Source organism: Hemicordylus capensis, chromosome 1 (assembly GCF_027244095.1).
Source record: "Hemicordylus capensis ecotype Gifberg chromosome 1, rHemCap1.1.pri, whole genome shotgun sequence".
NCBI lineage: Eukaryota > Metazoa > Chordata > Lepidosauria > Squamata > Cordylidae > Hemicordylus > Hemicordylus capensis.
In genome coordinates, this window is record NC_069657.1 from 344,973,599 (window position 1) to 344,980,617 (window position 7,019).

Genomic DNA, 7,019 nt, shown 5'->3' on the forward strand with positions numbered 1-7,019 from the left:
ACAGGCAAGAGGTATGAGCATGCACTCCCTCCTGCTATTGCTCCCCTGCAACTGCTATTGAGTGGCATTGTGCCTCTGAGGCTGGAGTTGGCCCACAGCCACTAGACTAGTAGCCACTGATAGACCTGTCCACCATGGATCTGTCTAAGCCCCTTTTAAAGCCAACCAAGTTGGTGGCCATCACCACATTCCATGGCAAAGAATTCCACAGATTAATTATGTGCTGTGTGAAAAGGTATTTCCTCTTGTCGATCCTAAATTTCCCAACTTTCAGTTTCATAGGGTGACCCTTGGTTCTAGTGTTGTGAGAGAGAAAGAAAAATTTCTCTCTGTCCAGCCTCTCCACTCCATGCATAACTTTATACATCTTGATCATGTCTCTCCTTAGTCGCCTCTTTTCCATGGTAAAGAGCCCCAGATGCTGTAGCCTAGCCTCATAAGGCACGTGCTCCAGCTCCCTGATCATTTTGCTTGCCCTCTTCTGCACCTTTTCCAGTTCTACAATATCCTTCTTACGATATGGTGGCCAACGCTGTACGCCGTACGCCTCCAGATGTGGCTGCACCATAGATTTGTTTAAGGGCATTATAATATTAGCATTTTTATTTTCAAACCCCTTCCTAATGATTCCTAGCATGGAATTCTCCTTTTTTACAGCTGCTGCACACTGATATGACACTTTGAATGAGCACTCCACCATGACCCCATTCTCTCTCCTTGTACGTCACCGACAGCTCAGATCCCATCAGTGTATATGTGAAATTGGTGTTTTTTGCCCCAATGTGCATCACTTTGCACTTGCTTACATTGAACTGCATTTGCCATTTTGTGGCCCACTCCCCCAGTTTGGAGAGATCTTTTTGGAATTCCTCACGTTAATCTGCTGTGGATTCCACTACCTTAAATAGTTTAGTGTCATCTGTAAATTTGGCCACTTCTATGCTTACCTCAACTTCTAGATCATTTATGAACAAGTTAAAGAGTACTGGTCCCAGTACAGATCCCTGTGGGGCCCCACTTCCTGCCTGCCGCCGCCTCTGCCTCCAAGTGGCTGCTGGAGCCGCTTCTGTCCTCCCCGCGGCCGGGCAGAGTCGCCGCCGCCTCTGCCTTCCAGTGGCTGTCTCAGCCGCATCTGCATCTGCCGCCCGCAGGTGGCATCCGCTCCGCGCATGCCCAGAACAGCCGACGCAGGCACGGACTCATGCCTTGGTGTCCACGGACGGACACCAAGGCTTTTATTAGAGAGGATGCTTAACAATTTTGTCCTTATGTTGCCATCAATTTACCTGGCACCGAAGTTAAGCTGACCAGCCTGTAGTTTCCCGGATCCTCCCTGGATCCCTTTTTGAAAATTGGAGTCACATTGGCTACTTTCCAGTCCTCCGGTACAGAGCCTGATTGTAGGGACAAGTTATATATTTTTGCTAGGATATCGACAATTTCACATTTGAGTTCCTTCGGAACTCTTGGGTGGATGCCATTTGGCCCTGGAGATTTGTTAGTTTTTAGTTTTTCGAGACAATTTATCTTCCCTTGTCACTCAAATTAGCCCAGTTCCTCAACTGCTAAACCTGAAAAGCTCAATTCTGGAGAGAGTATATGGTCAATATAGCCCTTAATGGTTTGGGCCTGGGATACCTGAGGGTCCGCATGCTCCCAAGGGTTGCTGCCCGCTTGACGAGGTCATCTGAAGGGGCTCTGCTCCTGGTGCCGACAATGAGGGAGGCTCGGTTGTCGATCACGCGGGACAGGGCCTTCTCTGTTTTATATTTTTAGCTTAATATTTTAATTGTGTCTTTTTTACAATCTTGTATTTAAATTTTGCTGTAAACCGTCCTTGGATTGTTTTAATGAAAGGCGGTATATAAATTTAACGATAGATAGATAGATAGATAGATAGATAGATAGATAGATAGATAGATAGATAGATTTCCTCCACCATGAAGACAGATGCAAAGAACTCATTCAGCTTCTCTGCAATCTCCTTATCCTCCTTAATAATCACACTTTTCACACTCTCATCATCTAAGGGTCCAACCACCTCCCTGGCAGGTTTTCTGCTTCTGATATATTTAAAAATAAGTTTTTGTTATTCCCCTTGACACTTCTAGCTATATGCTCCTCCAACTCTCTCTTTGCATCCCTTATTGTCTCCTTGCATTTCTTTTGCCAGAGTTTGTGTTCCTTTCTGTTCTCTTCTTTTGGGCAGGACTTCCATTTTCTGAAGGAAGTCTTCTTCCCTTTTATACCTTCCCTGACTCTATCTTTTATAGCTTCCCTGACTCTAGTTTTATAGCTCCTCCTCCTGAACTTGGTGGAACCTTTCCTCCTTTCTGGTATACGTTCCAACTGACCTTCTAGTACTGTGGTTCTAAATAAGTTCCATGCTTTCTGGAGTGATTTGACCCTCCTGACATTCCCTTTCAACTTCCTTCTTACCAGTCCCCTCATTTTTGAGAAGTTTCCTCTTTCAAAGTCCAATGCATCTGTGTTGAACTTTCTTGACAATTCTCCACTCACATTTATGCTGAATTGGATCACACTATGGTCATTGCTACCCAATGGTTCTGCAACTCTGACAGCTCACACCAGGTCATGGGCACCACTCAGGTTTAAATCCAAAGTTGCCATCTCTCTGGTTAGTTCTGTGACTAACTGTTCTAAGGCACAGTCATTTAGCTCATCTAGAAATTGTCCTCTCTGTCATTACCTGAATGTGAATTTACCCAGTCTATGTGTGGTAGTTGAAGTCACCCATTATTACTACCCTGACTCTCTTTGACACCTCTCTTATTTGTTTCTTCACTCCAGGTCACTCTCAGAACTTTTATCCAGAGGGTGATAACACGCCCCTAGTAACACATCTCCTTTCAGTCCTTGTCATGTTACCCATAATGATTCTGTGGATGACTCCATTCCACCTAGTTTTTCTAGCTTATTGGAATCTATCTCTTCTTTGATATACAGTGCCACTCCTCCCCCAGTTCTCACCTCCCTGTCCCTCCTATAGTTTATATCCAGGAATAATCATGTCTCACTGGTTCTAACCATTCTACCAGGTTCCTGTTACACCCACTATATCTATGTTTTCATTAGTAACCAAGTACTCCAGCTCACCCATCTTGGCTCAGAGGCTTCTGGCATTGGTATATAGACACCTATACACTGGGTCCCTCTGTGGTGTTGGCATGCGCTATCCCCCTTACCATCATGTGACCTATTTGGAAAGCTATCCTGTGTTTGCTTCTCCTCAACAACTGGCTCTACTCTGTCCCCTTATGGTTTATCCAAAACATGTTCACCCTCACACCTTAGGGGATTTTGCTGGCCGAAGCAGATACCACCCAGTTCCTGCCGGCAACCCCTCTGCCATTATTTTGAAAGCTGCTCTGCGACCTTCTTGATTTTAAGCGCCAGCGGTCTGGTTCCATCTTGGTGCAAGTGGAACCCATCCCTTTTGTACAGACTTCACTTTCCTCAAAATGTATCCCAGAGCCTAACGAATCTAAACCCCTCCTCCCAGCACCACCATCTCAGTCACGCATTGAGACCCCTCAGCTCTGCTTGTCTCACTGTACCTGCGCATGGAACAGGTAATATTTCAGAGAATGCTACCCTAGGGGTCCTGGACTTCAGTACTCTACCTAGCAGCCTAAATTCAGCTTTCAGGACCTCCCTACTCCCAACATTGTTGGTGCCAATGTGCACCACGACAGCTGACTCCTCCCCAGCACTGCCTAACAGCCTACCTAGACGCAGCATGACGTCCGCAACCTTCTCACCAGGCAGGCAAGTAACCGTGCGATCTACACGTGGGTCACAGACCCATCTCTCTATGCGCCTAATGATTGAAGCACCCACTACTAAGAGGCACCCACCCCCGGAGGAGTATCCTCTGTGCGAGAGGATATGGGCACATCAACCAAGGAAGGAGTCCCTGCTAAGGGAGGGTTTTCCCCTTCCTCAGACTGATGTCCTCCTTCCCTGAGACCCTCATTCTCCATGACAGCAGAAGCGCCGTCAGACTGGGAGTGGGATGCCTCTACCACAACCCTGAGGGTCTCATCCACACACCCCTCTGCCTCCCTGAGCTTCTCCAGGTCAGCCACCTTGGCTTCAAGGGAACAAACTTCTTCCCTGAGAGCAAAGAGCTCTTTGCACTGAACGCACACCCATGACTTCTGCCCCTCAGACAGGTAGTCATACATGCAACACTCTGTGCAATACACTGGGAAGCAGCCCCTCCCCTGCTGGCATGCTACCTTCATTTAGAGTATATGGGGTTTGACTGGGTACAGTTGTCAGCTAATTAATGGCTTTTAGTTTTGTCCTCCAAGGAAATTACAAAGGTTGGGTAGTACTCACATTATTCTTGCACTGGGTGTCTCCCCTGTGATGAAGGGGCACTACTTATGTTCCTCCCGAGAGAGTTTCCTGCCAATCTCCTGCTAAACTCCTGTGTTATCTGTTTGCAAAGTACTGTTAAGAAAGCTTGTGGGAGCAAAGCTCCTCTGGTCTGAGCCTTGTATTCAACACCAGCAGTCAAACTGACTCAGATCAGGAATATGAGGCCTCCCACAAGCTGGGCCCTCACCTGGAATGAATCGCCAATCAGTTTTCTCCTCTTTCAAAGACACACACACACACACACTTCCAGCCAGCCAGAAATCAAACCCTAGAAGATTTCCAGCTCTAACAGACTTAGCTTCTCCTTCCCCTCTTGTTTTCTTGGTGATTGGTTAATTGATTTTATTTCTTTGCTTTGTTCTCTTGCTTGATATCTTCTTTAGGAGAGAAACACAAGCTTGTTGCTCCCTCTCTCTTCAAGACCAGCAAGCAACACTTCCATTGCTAATTCCGTGATTCCCACTAGGGATAGAAGCGGGAGTGTGAGGACACACTCCTTAGTAGGCATGGAGCCACCCTGCCTTTGCAAGCCACACAAGCAGGATTTAAAGGGCCACAGAAGTTGTTGTAAGCACGCCTGTCACTTAGACAGGTGACTCACACGGACAAAGGCCAGCTTTCCAATACCACTTTCTTTGAACTACAGTTGCTTCTATATAGATTTTAAAAAGAAATCTACAGTTCCTTTCTGAAGAAATGTTCAGAACTAACACCAACCCATGCTTTATTTTAAAATACATTATAGCAGGTACAGTTGACCTTGCAGTAAATACTAAAGAGCTTCAGGACAGACAGGTGGGTTTGCTAGGTTTTGACTCTTTAACAGAGAAAGTACAAACCCTGCAATGTTTCTATCTATTGCAAGAGAGAGCACAAATTGAGTTACTTCCTCATTCAATGTAGGGAGGGACCAGTGCTCAAGTAGCTTTCACAATTCCTTTGGGATTACACGGCATTTCTGGATAGAGCCACAGCAGTTGTTGTAAAGGGCCTCTGTATTACTTGCCCGAGGTGGACTGGCCTTCTAAGTCTGTCAGTGACAAATGTTTCTCTCAGATTGCTCCTTTCTAGCTAATTAGCATTTCAATTGACTTATAAGAGCTAAGAGCTCTAGTGAGAGCCTTTTCTTATTACTGAATCTCACATCAAGCTTTTTGTAACCCTTGCATTTTTAGAAATCCCATCTGTAATACAAACTGGATGGGTTCTCACATGCCATTTACATTCCCAGAGCTTGCTAACACCCTTTTTTGTTTCAAATGGGGCTTTGGGGTAAAAGAGGACACATCATTAGCCAACACTATTATCTGAATGTTCTTTCTAATATAATAAATCCAGGGACATGCTGACAATATGCAGTTTCTATCAAAATGTTAAGACTGTGAAGTGAACTCCTTGGCACTACATTATAGAAAAACTGAACAATTCTTGTTCAGGAGAGTAGAGGAATTTGGTTACATGTCTCCCACCACTGGTGCTTACTTTCTTTCCACTTCACTTTGCAGAGTACATATCAGTCTCTGCTCCACTTCCAGTTCTAAAACAATTAAACCTGTCCCTGCCATATCCCTTTCACAGTACGTTTACTGATTCTCATTATTGCCTTGCCATCAAGTTAGCTGTGAGATTTGGGTCACAATATTTGAACTGCTCTGTTTAAAATCCTACTTTAAACCATTCAGCAAGAAGCCCTCCCCCATGCACACAGGGTGGAAAATTTAAAGAAGCAGTAAGGATATATTTGATACAAATGAGTAAAAATACTTACAGGGTGATGGTTCCAGAATCAATTTTTAAAGCACAGTTGGTTTTAAAAAGGATTATTATGCTCCTAATGGCTGAGAAGAGCACCTGTTTTCTTCTTCCAGGCAATTTATTTGGAATGATGTTTTTCTTTGTCTGTGATAGTTATTCAGTTACCAATGGTGCCATAAATCTAGCACTATAGGATACACATAAAGGTATAATCTAAAGATCTCAGATATGATCCCTCCTCATTTTGTCCTCACAACCTTGAGATATAACGAATAGCCCAAAGTCATCCCATGTCAGCTGCTGGGTGTCTCAAACCAGTCTTGTGTGGATTACAGTCTGTGCCACTGAGACAGGACAGACTGACTAACCTGGGACTTTCTGGTCCACTGTGTCTCCCCTGCCAGTGGCAAAATGGGAACCTGCAGGCAGTAAGCTAACCAGACCAGGGAGAACTGGCTGGCCTGTGCAGCAAATAGACCTCCTGCTGGTCTTATACAAGAACTCTCCTGGGCTTGGCTCTCACAGTCTAAGTTTCTTGAAGATGCTTCACCTGACCCCCTTGCCCATCTTCTCTAGAATCTGTCCACTAGCCCATTCGAACTGCATCATGTGCCTCTTGCCCTTAGATACATGCATGCTTGTGCCTGAACATGATTGCCACCTTGTCATCTGGCTCTTTAGCCTTGTCATCTGCTCTGAAACACCAGCCTATTTGAGTACACCTAAGGTCCTGACACACAATGAACTGGTTCTCATTGTGTAAGTCCACAATTTGAAGCCACAACTAATCCTGCATTTATTAATGTTTGAACAGCCCATTTTGGATCATATTAACTGACTATGGCCTTGACTCCCTG